Source organism: Mesoplodon bidens, assembly GCF_964165515.1.
Source record: "Mesoplodon bidens genome assembly, chromosome: 6".
Classification (NCBI taxonomy): Eukaryota; Metazoa; Chordata; class Mammalia; order Artiodactyla; family Ziphiidae; genus Mesoplodon; species Mesoplodon bidens.
Window position 1 is genome coordinate 24,537,095 of NC_138162.1, and position 16,303 is coordinate 24,553,397.

At 46.4% G+C, this 16,303-nt stretch overlaps 1 long non-coding RNA gene across 1 annotated transcript in view; it reads right to left on the bottom strand.

Moving 5' to 3' along the window:
• The window catches only part of LOC308618758, a 77,018-nt gene that overhangs the window by 10,130 nt on the left and 50,585 nt on the right, over positions 1–16,303 (bottom strand). The window contains exon 4 of the long non-coding RNA XR_014016080.1: positions 11,269–11,354. This is a non-coding gene — a long non-coding RNA (uncharacterized lncRNA). The remainder of the gene's footprint in view (positions 1–11,268; positions 11,355–16,303) is intronic.

The following is a 16,303-nucleotide window of genomic DNA, read 5'->3' on the forward strand; positions in this document are numbered from 1 at the left end:
CCAGGGAAGCCCCAAGAGTGGCTGTTTTTGATGGACATATTCAAGGTCACTCAGAGATTCATTGCCAGTGCCAAGGCTAACCCAGAGCTCTCCTGTGTCCCCTCCATTCTACACTGGCTTTGAGAGAACCCTCTGTTTTCGGAGGGAAGGCAGGTACTCTGCCCCAGCTCCCTGCCCACAGCTTTGTCTAAGGTCCCATGGGAGGTTTTAATGAGGGAAACTCAAACTCTCACTGGTTAAATGCAAAAAGGTGGGGCTTTCTGCTCCACCCTCTACCAGTGATAGCATCAATATCACCGTCATCTGTGCCTGGACACCAATGTCTTGTGGCAGAGGGTTTGAAACCCTGAGGGCTGTAAGGACTCAAAAATTTATTGGAAAAGGAATAAATGAAGAGTTGGGCTCCAATTTCTGCTCTGCCCTGACAAGCTGGATGACCCAGGCAAGTCACTTCATCTCTCTAAGCCTTTGGAGAGAACAACATTGGTTGCAGTTCTTAAGGCTAGGATTTGATAGGATCAGAAATGTCACACTCCCAAGGATGCTGATAAAAAGCATTTGCTCAGCTTGGTGAAAGTGTGAGGAGAAATCAAACATGGAGACTGACTCTAACCTGCTAAGCTGCCAAGAGCCATCATAAGACCTCATTATTGAAAAATTACTTATGACGGTAATTTTATTTGCAATTCAATCACAACACAAGAAGCCAAGACACAAAAGATCAAGTCATGAAAGCTGTCTGTTCTAAAGGCGGCTGCCCAGAGGGTGAAAACTGGTGAGGCTTCAGGCTGTGAGTGAGCACTGCGGTAAAAGGGCTAAGCACGTGGCTTTTGGTGTTAGCCAAACCTGGGTTTGAATCCCTGCTTGGTCACTTACTAACAGCTGATTGACCTTAGATAAGTCCCTCAACCCTCTGCATCTCAGCTTCCTCATCTGTAAAATGGGCATGATGATCATGGCCCACGTGGCTGTGTGCAGGATTACATAAGGTGAGGCAGTGGAAAGCTCCCAGCACATAGTAAGCTCAATAAATGGAAGATGTTGGTCTCATCTCAGATTCTCTTGCCTTGGTGTGAGAGAAATAAAACTCAAGTAGTTTTATTTCTTAACAAAGAAAGCTTAAGCAAAGAAGGCATTTTATTGCTTTAAGTAACCAAGAAGGGCAAGGGTGGAGCTGGCCTCAGGGAGGTCTGGTACCAGGGACTCAGACACCAAGACACTGTCTTCTCAGCTTCTCATCTCTAACTGTTGGCTTCATTTCATCCTGCCACAGACAGGCTTCTCCATGGGTGTGGATTTGGCTTCCACAAGCTCTCCATCACATCAGGAGAGGATTCTTTCCCACCAGCTAAAAGAAACCCCAAGAAAGGACTCCAATTGGCCTGGTTTGGGTCACATGATCATCTTTGGACCAATCACAGTAGCCAGGAGGTTGGGGCCCTCTGATTGGCTCAGCCTGGGTCATGTGCCTAAGGCCTCAAGGGGTGTTTCTTCCTAGAATAAACAGAGGAAGGGGGTGCTGTGCAATTTTCTCCTTAGAGACACCAACATGTGGGTGGAGTTGGCGAACAGTTCTCTGCACCAGCTGCTGGGGATGGCATGAAGCCACTTCTTACAAGTGCTACATCCTCTTAGCGTGTCTCTGGTGCCATGTTTATCCTAAAATGTACTCTTTGTAGAAACAGCTCAACTTAATACAGCTTAATGCTGCCCAAATCCACCATCTTCAGCTGCTGTTTGCAGAGCTTATGCAGTGCTCACAGCAGATGGAGCCCAGGCACGATGGCAGTCTCCCTGGAGGGCAGAGTGGATCTTTCCTTGCCTCTACCCACCATCTCCAGACAGTGGGACCCTTGCCTCTGGTTCTGCCACTGACCCCGGGCTGCAGATCTCAAGGAGACTGGGAGTTCTGTACTTAAAGTAAAAAATGATAGCACTAGAAGGGACCCCATTTCACAGGTGGGGAGATGGAAGGCACAAGAGGACAAGGGGCCTGCCTACCCAAGGACACAAAGCTCCTTTGGAAACTGTGTCATCATCAAGCACCCTCAGCCTGTGGATATGGTAGGGCCTCAATAAAGGAATATTCCTGGCCTCCTGATTCCCAAGCCCATATCATTCTGCTTCCTCTTGAGCTTAAAAATCTTAATTTCTAGATCTAAAGTCCTTTCCCATTCTAAGGGGGATGGGTCCTTGGCCAGGAAGGGTAGGAATGACCAAAATGTTCACAATCCTAGCTGAAGTGACTGAGAAGTGGTGTGTGGTATTAGGGACAGGCAGATGGCGAGGAACAGATGGGAGCAAGGTGAATATACTCATCATCTTTTTACAATTTATGATTTGGTCCTGTGTGTGATAGGCAGGGCAGGGGGTCCATTCCCATCTGCTGTATCAGAAGACTGAAGCTCCAAGAGGGCAAGTGACTTACTCAGCCTTCCTTCCCTTCCAGCAAATTGTGGAGGCACTTAGACCCCTTCTCAAGTTTGGGAGTTTCAGCTTCTGGCTCACCAGCCCTCTGTAGCAGACACTTTGGTGGCTCACCCACATGCCCTCAGCCCCTGCTGCTCTGTCTGGGGGCTCTACCTGCTGGTCATTCCCAGCACAGGCCAGACATGCTAGGAAATTAAGAGTCCCCTCCCTGGCAGCAGTTTTCCACTGGTGGCTGACACGAGTTGGGGGATACATACCCCAGCTGCCTGGCCCCTCAGGTGGGTCAATGCCAAGGCTGTACACACCGGTTCCCAGAGTCCCCAGCATAATCAAGCTCCAGTTACTAACAGGGGCCACTTGGTTGATAATGTGCCATTTACTGTGCTCTTCCCCCTCCCTGTTTTACTTCCAGGCTCCCTGGCAGCATTTCTTGGGACCCCCTCCCAAATAAACTACTTGCACTTGAATCTTTGTCTTAGAGTCTCCTTCTAAAGTCACCCAAACTAAGAAAATCACCTTCTTTTGAAAAAAAGAGGGTGGACCGATTGGCTAAATAATGACAGATACAGACTATAAAAGGTAAATTCAAGTCAGGTCTAGAACTCCACAATGCCTGCCTGCCCCTTTCCCGGCTCCACCCTCACCAGTCTTGCAAGTTTCTCCACCACCCATTAAGGAGGCCATTACGTGTGAGGGCATCACAGGTCATGCTACTGAGAACCAGCACCATGCAGGGCTGACTCCATCCCTGAGCCCTGGGTGACAGTTTCCCATGGCTCTGACAAGCTGTCAGGAGTGAGTCGGCACAGGCTCTGCCTTCTCAGGTAGGCGGCTGGTCTGTCCTGATGCCACACATGAACCCAGCCTCATGTCACCCCGTTCCAGGACTGACCCTCTCCCTAGGATAACCTGTGCCTGGGCCTGAGAACTAGAGCCGTGGAGTGGGTCACGGAATGCCGGAGCAGGAGACAGTCACAGGGACTGGGCTCCGCATCTAACCCACCCATGGTAGGGGGAGGAGCTGAGACCTGGGGGCACAAGGTCTGTCCAAGGTCACACAATGCATCAGGAGTGGAACAGCGTATGAGCCCAGGCTTTTCTCCTTTTATTTCCAGTTTGATGCATTTGCTTCTCATTATCAGACTGTAGGGAAAGAGGAGAGGGGAGCAGGGCAGAAGAGCAGGAGCACTGGATTGAAGGCAGGCGGACCTCGGCTTAAAACCTGCTTTCGCCAACTGTTGGCTGTGTGACCTTGGGCGAGTTACTCAGTTTCATGTACCTCAGTTTCCATGATTGTAAAGTCAAAGTTCTATTACCTTTCCAACAGTGCTATTGGGAGGCTCAGCAGAGATAACCGAGGTGGAAGGCACCTGGTAATAAGAGATGCTCAATAAACACCGGGTGACTCTGAGTCTAAAAGGAGATCCCTCCCATTGTACAGGCTCCCACGTGGGTTAAACTCGACAGAGAGTTGATATAGAAGTGTCCTCACCATCTTCATCATCACTTCTAGAAAGTCTATAGCACAGTCTAGAATTTCCGGATGCAGAATTTCCGGATGGTGTCCTTTAGAGTAAGTGCTACTGCTGTGTGAGAAAAGATGCCACGTGAAAAAAGAACTGCACTGCCAAGTACATTTGGAAAGGGTGGCATTAACGTCGACCAAGTTCACAGGCTGCAGGACCTGTCATGGCCTCTGCTCCTCCATGTGCTTTGCTCATATGCAGCATCTCCCAGCACATCTGACCGTATAACTCTTTTTTTTTTTTTTTTTCTTTTTGCGGTACGCGGGCCTCTCACTGTTGTGGCCTCTCCCGTTGCGGAGCACAGGCTCCGGACGCGCAGGCTCAGTGGCCATGGCTCACGGGCCCAGCCGCTCCACGGCATGTGGGATCTTCCCGGACCAGGGCACAAACCCGCATCCCCCGCATCGGCAGGCAGACTCCCAACCACTGCGCCACCAGGGAAGCCCCCGTATAACTCTTTGTCAGGAGCATTAAATGTCTCCCAGTAGTTGGGAATGCTCCAGGAAGCAGTCTGGGAAACAGTTGCTGTCCAATGGAAAGGCCACCTGACTGAAGTCAGTTACTGTCACTTATTCATGTGACTTTAAACATGTTCTTGACCTGTATGGGCCTCAGTCTCCCCATCTGTAAAAAGAGAGGGGGAAGTGGAATCCCTGAGGCTGCCTCCAGTTCTGATGTGCTGGGATCTTGAAGCTCTTCTCCTCTACCATTAGCTCCCTGCTTGTAACACTAGTTCACCCAACTCTGGCCAAGGACGGTGCTGGGAGAAGGGCAGAGGGTTCCAAGAGGGCACCGGCAAGCAGCCCCATGGCTGGTCTCAAATCTGCCCTTCAAACGTAAGTGGAACTGTGCTGGGCAGGGTGCAACCAGCCTCCTGCCTGGAGAGAAGACAGGAGAGCTGCTGTCTTCCCCTCCTTCCTCCTCTGCCCTGCTGCCGGGACAGTCAGCCGCTGGGGGATTAAGAGTGGGCCCAGCGCCCATTCAAGCCATTCAACAAGACAGGAAGCCAAGCGCGCTCTTGCCCGCCCATCTCTGCTGGGCAGGTCGGCAGGATTACACACATTGTGCTGGGGAATCACACAAAGGGAGGCCCTGCCCATCAGGAAAGGCCGTGTCCAGGCGGGTATGCACCGCCCGATGGCTGGGGCGGGCTGCTGGGCTGCAGTGCTAATCCTCTCCTCCATCAAGCCACAGGCTGCACCCTCACGGTGCCCAGAGCTGCCCTTTACCTGCACAATGAGTGGTTTGGGGCTCCCAGGGGTACGAGGGGTGCCACCCATTACAATGCCTCCCAAGACAAAGTCCCCGCATCCACACATGAAGTTTCAGCCTGCGCGCAGGAGTCTTTTCTGAGCACAATGCAGAGACCTGCACAGAGGGCAGGCAAACAGGCAGGCGGGTGAGGACAAGTTCACCTCTCTGAGCCAGAGGCTCCTGAAGGCCTCTGGGGAACAGGCATGTTCATTTCCTCTACCTTCTTACAGCCACCATCTAATCCTTAACCTGGATCTGGCTTTGAAGGTGATTCGAACACAGACATGTCCCTGTCAGTTCCCAAGGGCCAATGGGCCAGATGTGACTGGACAGCCAGGCTCCGTGCAGATGGGTCCCACCTGGCCACTTGAAAACATGGGCATTCACTATCTGGGATCCTGTGATTTGCACTCCAGGTGATGTTGGGTGCCCTGAACTTCACTCATGCCTAATTTCAGCCATATCTGTGTACACCTGCGCTATTACTGATAATGTTTTTCTTTTTAACAACTTGCTTTTTAAATTGAAGTAACTTCTTTAGCCTTTTGCTAAGCTATAATATCTATGAAATCATGGGTCTTACATGCTAGTAGTTCCTAATACAATAAAAATAATTTCCCAACCATAAAAAAAACATGGTAGGTCCTTAGACTACCTAAAATCAGCTTGGGAATTATCAGTGGTAAGTGACATAGAGAGAATGAGGCTGGATAGTCTCTAAGCCCCCTTCAACTGATTCCAAAATTCTCCACAGTCACCTAAGCCAGACCCTCAAGAGTCCTTCCAGACTCCCCGATGCAGTCACTAGGCAGTCCTGCCTCCTGAATACCTCTCGCATGCCCAGGGTCACTGCCTTGGTTCAGGCTTTCACCCACTCTCACTCGAATGCCTGCAGTAGCTCCTGGCTGGTCTGCCTGTACCTCCTGCCTCTAATCCCCCTCCACTCTGCAGCCAGAGCACTCTTTTGGCCATGCATATTAAAGTACCTGGAACATGGGAAACACTCCACTAATGACAGCTATGATATTTTTTAAGAATACAAATCTAATCATGTCTCTTTACTGCTTAAAAGCTTTCCATGGTTTCCCCATAGACCTCAGGATAAATGGAAATTGTAACCCAGTATGGAAGGCTCTTTCTGATCTAGCCCCTACCTAGTCCTTGGGCTGTGTTTTCCATCATTTCCCAACTCTAACCCTGTGTTTCAGTGAAACCAGAACACTGAGGTGTCCACGTGTGCCACGCTGTTTCATGCCTCTGTGCTTTTGCTGATTCTGTCTCTTCTGCCAGGAATGTTCCCCCTTCCCTGACTGCCACCTCTTCCTCAGATGTCTAGCCAATTTAGGATCTTACTAAATTGCATCATCCTCTCTGTATCAGTTAGCTTCTGCTGCATAACAAACCAAAACATAGTGGTTTGAAACAAAAAACACTGATTATTTCTCATAAGTCTGTGGATTGGGTGGATGGTTCTTCTAGTCTAGGCTGACTCAGCTAGGGCCAGATGGTCTGGAGTGGCCTCACTCACATGTCAGCGGCCTCGGCTGGTATGTCTGGGATAGCAAGGATGGCTAGAGTCTCTCTGGACATGATCTCACCCTCCAGGAGGCTAGCTTGGACTTGTTTACATGGTGGACTCAGGTTCCCAGCAACAAGAGAAAGGGCAAGCCCCAGTGTGCAAGTGCTTGTGAAACCTCTGTTTACGTCACATTTGCAGATGTTCACTGGCCAAAGCAAGTCACCAGATTCAAGGGGTAGAGAGTGGAAGAGTAGCAAAGTCATATTGTAAAAGGAGTGCATATTAGCATTGGAGGTAATTATGCTCTTTTATAAAACCCCACATTTTCTGAAATTTTCTACAGTGAAAAACTCTTGTCTTCCTGGTACATGTTTTCCCCTTATTCTGGGAACATCACCCTCCTTTCTCTTGAAGAACTAGTCCCTCCTCACTTCAGTCAAAATCCCTCCCCCAGCCACAGTACCTCATCTCCTGGGCTATGGTGATTGGCCCAAAGGTCAGGCATATGACCCAACAAAAGCCATTCAGTATTCTTCCCTGGGATTTTTAAATTGGATCTGGAAGTAAAGAACCTTCTCCTCTCGGATGAGGAAGCTGGGAAGACACGCCCAGAACTACCAGCAATCATGAAGCTGCCAAACCTACATGAAACCATATCCTAACCATCCCAGGATTTGCTCACAGGAACCAATTAATGCCCCCTATTTGCCTAAGTTGATTAGAATATCTATCACATGCACCCAGAGTCCTGACCACCTCACCTTTCCTGGTCCCAGGCAGAAGTGACCATAACTCCTCCCTTGTTCCACTATTATACCTGGGGTTCACCTCAATTATCAAGTGTTGGCTACATGACATCAGTCAAGAAATGGTAAAGCAGCTGACCTTCAGCAGCCAGGAAGGTCAACAGCACTGCACAAAAGATATCACCTTCTCAATGTTTCTGTTCAAAGGGGAATTCTTTTTCAGCTTGGATTCCAACCAGGAAATTATTCTTCCAACCAAAGGAAACAGATTATAACTCTCAGAATTGTCACATCCCTGCAGAAAACAGGGAGATTTGGAGCAGGCTGCTCATATTAGGAGAAGGGAAGCCATCCTCAGATGGAGGCAGAGGCAGGGTGCTGGAATCTTGAAGAGTGAACAGAGGAAATAGACGTCTTCTCTAGGAATAAACTAACAAAGGCTTGCACTTGTCACAAGCTCTGAGTAATGTCATAAGACAAGCCTAAAGATGTTCTTTAAATATTAATAAAGGCCATGAGACAAGAAAATATCACCCTCTTGCAGGTGGCACAGAAGTCCAGAGGAAGATCTGTGAACTTGGAACAAGACAGACCCGTAACGGACCTGAAAGGAGGACCTTCCTTAGTTAAGTTGATCTTTGGAGACTGGGACACACTCTCAAATACTAGGGTTTCTAGAAGCATGCCTGAGGGATTACACTGTACCTCCAGGTGTACAGCATTTACTTGCTGGTCTCTCGGCATCATGACATTGTTTGATAGGACTGTGTGCCCTTACATACCCACAAAGGAGAGCTCTTGTGTGTAATCCTATTTCTCACTCCCAGTGAGTTGTACTCCAGCTACCCTCAATCCCATAATCTCTCCAGCTCAATCTTCCAACCACATCCGGAATTACTGTAGCTGAAATTGAGTTTATACCTTTGTGGTACTCCAGTGTACACTGGTTAGGAATTGCTGCCTTAGCTGTACAGCTAAGCCAATGAGACCCTCTGACAAGGAGCTGGATGTTTATGTCAGAGCTCATGGATTTGCAGTATACTGTACATACTCTCATGCATAAATAAGTATATTAAAATATATGTAATTCATGCTTAATAATATGCTTCAATCTTTTTTAGTAGTCCATTTATCTTAAAGAAATTTTTTAATTAAGGTATTAACTGTGGGCTTCCCTGGTGGCGCAGTGGTTAAGAATCCGCCTGCCATGCAGGGGACACGGGTTCAAGCCCTGGTCCGGGAAGATCCCGCATGCCGTGGAGCAACTTAAGCCCGTGCACCACAACTACTGAGCCTGCGCTCTACAGCCCGCAAGCCACAACTACTGAAGCCAGTGAGCCACATCTACTGAAGCCTGTACACCTAGAGCCCGTGCTCTGCAATAAGAGAAGCCACCGCAATGAGAAGCCCACAAACCGCAAAGAAGAGTAGCCCCCGCTTGCCGCAACTACAGAAAGCCCACGTGCAGCAACGAAGACCCATCACAGCCAAAAATAAATAAATAAAATTTATAAAAGAAAAGGTATTAACTGCATACAGTAAAGTACTGGAAATGTCCTATATCTTGATCTTGGTATATGTTTATATATTCCTATATATGCTCATAGATTCCTGGCTTCTTTTGTTCAGCATAATGTTTCTGAGATTCATTCACGTTGTTGCATATATCAGTTGTTTGTTCTTTGTCGTTGCTGAGAAGTATTCCATTGTGTGAATATATTGTAATTTGTTTATAGACACTAGGACACCTCCAGTTTAGGGGTATTATGAATAACACTGCTATGAATCATCTTGTCTTTTGGTGAACCACATTTCTCTTTGGTTTATATTCAAGAGTGGAAATTCTGGATCATAGGATAGGTGTATATTTAGATCTACTATGGGATTTTAATAAATTATGGAGGTTTTTTTTCCCTTCATAAAGTCCCTCCAGGTACTGTTATATGCAGGCTCCCAGACTGAGATGGACTCTACCTGAACTTCAGCCTATATTCTGGTGTTCTAGACTGGCCCAACCAGATCAGCAGCCCCCTTTGCAGAATGCTGTCTTAATAAAGCATTTTTCTACCTTGTCTGTGCTACAGACCACACAGGCACTGTCTCACACTCCACTGTAAACATTGTTTTATATTCCACAACCCCCTCCAATCCCCACAAGACTGAATGCTCTCTGAAGGCAGATACTCTGCCATCCCTATAATCTCCCTTGCTTGGCATGCAATAGATAATGAATGTCTAAAGATTAAATAATAATAGCTAGTTTATTAGTTAGCTGTTGTCGTATGACAAATTACCCTAAAGCTTAGTGACTTAAAACCACATTTGTGGGGCTTCCCTGGTGGCGCAGTGGTTGAGAGTCCGCCTGCCGATGCAGGGGACACGGGTTCATGCCCCGGTCCGGGAGGATCCCACATGCCGCGGAGCGGCTGGGCCCGTGAGCCATGGCCACTGAGCCTGCGCGTCCGGAGCCCGTGCTCCGCAGCGGGAGAGGCCACAACAGTGACAGCCCCGCTTAAAACAAACAAACAAAAAAACAAACAAACAAAAAAACCACATTTGTTATCTCAGAGTTTCTGTGGGTCAGAGAGCCAAGAGTAGCTGAGCTGAGTGGTCTGACCCAGAGTCTCTCATGAGATTGCAATCAAGGCACTGACCAGAGCTGCAGTCATCTGAAGGCTTGACTGGGACTGGAGGAGCCTCTTCCAAATTCACTTACTGCTGGCTGATGTCTGGATGCCTCAGTTCCTTGCCACAGAGTCCTTATGACATGAAAGCTGGCTTCCCCAAAGCAAGTGACTAAAGAGAGAGAAGGACCAAGCTGCATTGTCTTTTATGACCTAGTCCTTGAAGTCACACGTGGTTACTTCTGCTTCATTCTATTCATTAGAAGTGAGGCACTAGATCCAGTCAATAATCAAGAGGAGGAGAATTAAGCCTCATCTCTTGAAGGAAGGAATATTCGAGAAGTTGTAGACATATCCTAAAACCATCATCTCTAATAGTAGCTAACATTTACTGAGTGGTTACTATGTGCCAGGTGCTACACTGTATGTTTTTACAGAGCATTTTGTTTAATCCTTATTACAATCCTACAAGGGAGATACTATCCTCAGCTTTTCAGGCAAGAAAACTGAGGTGCTGAGAGACTAAGGAATTTGCCCAAGGTCCCACAGCCAATGACAGAGCTAGGACGGGAACCCAGGAGTTAGACTCCAGAGCTTTTGCTCCTAACCACTAAGTTATATAATGAATGAGAGATGGTGGATGATTTCATGAGTCTAAGTTCTCAGATGGAGTGGTGGGCCAAACGGTGGCACCAAAGATATGTCCATTTCCTAATTTCCGGAACCCATGAATATTACCTTTCATGGCAAAAGACGTGATTAAGTTAAGGATCTTGACAGGAGGAGCTTAAACCCGGATTATCTATGTAGACCCTACGTGCAATCATATGTATCTTCATGAGAGCCGGAAGGAGTTTTGACACAGACAGAAGAGGAGAAAACACACAGGAAAGGTGAGGTGAAGACAGAGGCAGGGATTGGAGTGATGCAGCCCCAAGCAAAGGAATGCCAGCAGCAACCAGAAGCTGGAAGAGGCAAGGAATGAATTCTCCGCTAGGGCCTCCAGAGGAAGCGTAGCCGTACTGACACTTTGATTTGAAGCTTCTGGCCTCCAGAACTGTGAGAGAATAAATTTCTACAGTTTTAAGCCACCAAGTTTGTGGTACTGTGTTACAGCGGCCACAGGAAGCTAACATAGATGACAAAATGTGTTCTACCTCCCTGCTCACCAGTGTTGCTCTTGAGGACTGGAATGGGGTGTCGCAGGCTTGTTAGCGTGGTTCTCATCTTTGGATCAGCTTGGCATCAACTCATCCTGAAACAGCAGAAGAAGAATTAAACCCGGGTTTAAAAAAGGAAGAAAATTGTATAAAAACTACCTATATTATTACTGAACTTAAATTTTACTCTGATCTTCCTGGTAGTTGAGGCTAAAAGAAAATCAGGATGGATTATATAAATTTCACTTTCTGATAAAAAGGAATCGCATCTGTTCTTCAAGAAACACGCGTCTTTCCCTCATATTATATTCTAAGAATAACTGAGCAAGTATATCTTCATACACTGGACAAAACAAGAGATAAAATGTCAACAGTAACTTAAGAAGACCGAGGGACTGTCCACATGTGGAGGTTTCTCGTGTAATCCTTGGATAAAAACTACAGCCCAAAAGAGAAACACAGTTCAACATCCTGGCCACACAGGCTGGAATCCAGGAATGAGAGCTCACATGGATACAGGGTGCCAGAGTTCACAAAGTGCTTTTATACCCATCACCTTATATGTGCTCAAACAGTTCCTGAGAGCCAGGCAGGGCAGACAGTATAATCTGCATTTTCAAATGTATAAACCAAGGCCCAGAGAAGTGAAGAGAGTGTCCCAAGGTCACAAAGCTGGTGACTGGCGGGGCTGGGTTTCAGTGAGACTCCAAGAACAGGTCTCCAGGCATGCTGGCTCTACTTAGTCCAAATGCCTCCTACTGTTCTCCAAGGATTTCATGCCGGTCTGTCGTATCTCTCCAAGCACACTGAGCCTTTGGAGGAAGGGTCCTCCTCTCATACTTCTTGGGAAGCCCCTGCTACCTGCCCAGGGCTGGTCCTGAAAGATATCCCACCGTGTGTCAGGCCCTGCCCCAGGAGAGACTATGCCCACCCCACCCTGGCCTGCTTTTTTAGTCAGTTCCCAAGCCAGCTGAGAACAGCCACCTAAAGGAGAGGAATTGAGGATGGGATTGTGGGGTTCAAACCCAGTACCTCACAGAGGGATCTAGGAGCGAGCACAATGCGCAGCCCGGCCAGGGCGCTGTCCACCCCGCAGTGCTGACCTGCCCCTGGTTGCTGGGAAAAGATGGGACCCCCCCCCCCCAGGGAGACAGGTTTGGCCTTCCCATCTCCCAACCCTCCACAACCAGCAGCTGAGGGGTTGGAGACATTTTGTCCCCTTATGGACCAGGAAGAGAAAGAGAAGGAAGGGCTGACTACTTCTGCTCTTCTCCTCACTTTCTCCCCACCCGTGCCCTTTGGTGCTTCTTTTTCCCTGATTCATCCTCTTCCTCTGCTTTCACCCCATTCCAGTCTCCTTGTCTTTCCTCTGGAGTCACTTTCTTTCCACTTCCCTCATCCCTATCCTCTCTCTCTGTTTCTTCCCTCCTCCCTCTTTATTTTTTTTATTGAAGTATCGTTGATTTACAATATTATATTAGTTTTGGGTGTACAACATAGTGATTCAAATTTTTTATAGACTATACTCCTTTTAAAGTTATTACAAAATAATGGCTATATTTCCCTGTGCTGTATAATATACCCTTGTTGCTTATTTATTTTATACATAGTAGTTTGTCTCTTAAACCCATACCCCTATCTCACCCCTCCCCACTTCCCTCTCCTCACTGGCAACCACTTGTATGTTCTCTATATCTGTGAGTCTGTCTCTGTTTTATTTTACACATTCACTTGTTTTATTTTTTTAGATTCCACATATAAGTGATAACATAGAGTATTCATGTTTCTCTGTTTTACTTATTTCACTAAGTATAATACTCTCTTGGTCCAGCCACATTGTTGCAAGTTGCAGAATTTCATTCTTTTTAACGGCTGAGTAATATTCCATTATGTATATATACCACATATTCTTCAACCATTCATTTGTTGACGGGTACTTAGGTTGTTTCTGTATCTTGCTATTGTAAATAGTGCTGCTATGAACATTGGGGTGCATATATCTTTTTGAACTAGTGTTTTCATTTTCTTTGGATATATAGCCAGTAGCAGAACTGCTGCATGATATGGTAGTTCTATTTCTAATTTTTTTTAAGAACCTCATACCGTTTTACACAGTGGTGGCACCAATTTACAATCCCACCAACAGTGTACTACGGTTCCCTTTTCTCTGCATCCTTGCCAATATTTGTTATTTGTAGACTTAAAAAAAATAAATTTATTGGGGCTTCCCTGGTGGCACAGTGGTTGAGAGTCCGCCTGCCGATGCAGGGGACACGGGTTCGTGCCCCAGTCTGGGAAGATACCACATGCCGCAAAGCAGCTGGGCCCGTGAGCCATGGCCGCTGAGCATGTGCGTCCGGAGCCTGTGCTCCGCAACGGGAGAGGCCACGGCGGTGAGAGGCCCACATACCACAAAAAAATTAAAAAAAAATTATTTATTTTTGGCTGCATTGGGTCTTCGTTGCTGTGTGTGAGCTTTCTCTACTTGCGGCGAGTGGGGGTTACTCTTCATTGCAGTGCGAGGGTTTCTCATTGAGGTGGCATCTCTTGTTGTGGAGCACAGGCCCTAGGCACGCGTAGGCTCAGTAGTTGTGGCGCACAGGCTTAGCTGCTCCACAGCACGTGGGGTCTTCCCGGACCGGGACTCAAACCCGTGTCCCTGCATTGGCAGGCAGACTCTTAACCACTGCGCCACCAGGGAAGTCCTATTTGTAGACTTTTTGATGACATCCATTTTGAGAGGTGTAAGGTGATATCTCATTGTGATTTTGATTTGCACTTCTCTGATGATTAGCAGTGTTGAGCAGTTTTTCATGTGCCTGTTGGCCATCTGTATATCCTCTTGGGAAAAATATCTATTCAGGACCTCTGCTCATTTTTAATTGGGTCATTATATTGAGTTGTATGAGCTGTTTATAGATTTTGGATATTAACCCCTTATCAGTCATAACATTTGCAAATATTTTCTCCCATTCAGTAGGCTGTCTTTTCATTTTGTCGGTGGTTTCCTTTGCTGCACTAAAGCTTTTAAGTTTAATTAGGTCCTCTACAATGAAGTACTACCTCACACCAGTCAGAATGGCCATCATTAACAAGTCTACAAATAATAAATGTTGGAGAGGGTGTGGAGAAAAGGGAACCCTCATACACTGTTGTGGGAATGCAAATTGGTGCAGCCACTATGGAAAACAGTATGGAGGTTCCTTAAAAAACTAAAAATGTTGTTGCCACATGATCCAGCAATTCCACTCCTGGCTATATATCTGGACAAAACTGTAATTTGAAAAGATACATGCACCCCTATGTTCATAGCAGCACTATTTACAATAGGCAAGACATGGAAACAACCTAAATGTCCATTAACAAATGAATGGATAAAGATGTAGTATATATATATACAATGGAATATTACTCAGCCATAAAAAGAATGAAATAATGCCATTTGCAGCTATATGGATGCACCTAGAGATTATCATACTAAGCTAAGTAAATCAGAAAGAGAAAGACAAATACCATATAATATCACTCATATGTGGAATCTAAAATATGACACAAATGAACTTATCTACAAAACAGAAATAGACTCACAGACATAGAGAACAGATGTGTGGCTGCCAGGGCAGGGGGCAGGGAAGGGATGGGTTGGGAGTTTGGGACTAGCAGATGCAAACTATTATATATAGAATGGATAAACAACAAGGCCCTATTGTATAGCACAGGGAAGTATATTCAATATCCTGTAATAAACCATAATGGAAAAGAAAAAAATTTCAATAAAATTTAAAAAATATTTAATTAGGTCCCATCTGTTTATTTTTGTTTTTATTTCTTTTGCCTTAGGAGACAGATAAATATATATATATATAGCTACCATTTACATCAAAGAGTATTCTGCCTATGTTCCCTTCTAGGAGTTTTGTGGTTTCAGGTCTTTCATTTAGATCTTTAAACCATTTTGAGTTTATTTTTGTATATGGTGTGAAGAAATGTTCTAATCTCATTCTTTGACATGTAGCTGTCCAGTTTTCCCAGCACCACTTGTTTTAAGAGACTATCTTTTCCCCATTGTGTATGCTTGCCTGCTTTGTCATAGATTGACCATAGGTACACGGGTTTATTTCCAGGCTCTCTATCCTATTCCATAATCTATGTGTACGTTTTTGTACCAGTACCATGCTGTTTTGATTACTGTAGCTTTCTGGTACAGTCTAAAGTCGGGGACTGTGATTCCTCCAGCTTTGTCTTTTTTGTCTCAAGATTGCTTTGGCAATTCAGGGTCTTCCCTTCCCTTATTTTGAAGCATATCTCAGATAGTATATATTTTTGTCCATAAATATTTAAGTGTGGGCCTTTAAGGGATATAGTTAATTTTAAAAACATAACTAAAATATACTTACTATTCCTTAAAACTCTGCATTAATTTAAGATTACCAAATAGGAAGGGGGCATTCACATTTCCAATTATTGTCATGCTTTTCTGCTCTCCCCTTCTGCCTCTTTTAATAAAGATAATGATACCTCTTCCACTGCAAAGCCCTTCCAAACAGGTTAACGTATTTAATGCTCATATTTGCCCTTGGAGGATGTTCCTCCTTCTGGAAATGAGGAAAGTGAGGCTCAAAGAGGTAAAGAGACTTGTCCAAGGTCACACAATGGGCTAGGGGCAGAGCCAGACCCTGGCCCAGGCCCCGTGTCTCCTAGCCCTTGCTTCTCTCCACCCCAGGGGCCTCGCGACGGGAGATTTCAACCATCAAGCTCAGAGGCTCCAGGGGAACCTGGAGGAACAGGCTGAGAGGCTCTACCCCAGTGGCAGCAGGCTGGATAGTATGCATCCCCAGCTAGGGAGGTACATCCAAGCTCTTTCCTCCAGGTAACAACAGGACCAATTCCTTGGCTCAGGCTTATTTGCATGCAGTAGCTCCCCAAAGCCTCGACAGTGACTGAGGCTTATCACCCCAACTCCTGAGCAGCGTGCCTTAAGCCCCTTGCACTACGGCAGATTGGACGCTGACACCCAAAGGGCAGGCACAATAGCCAGATCACT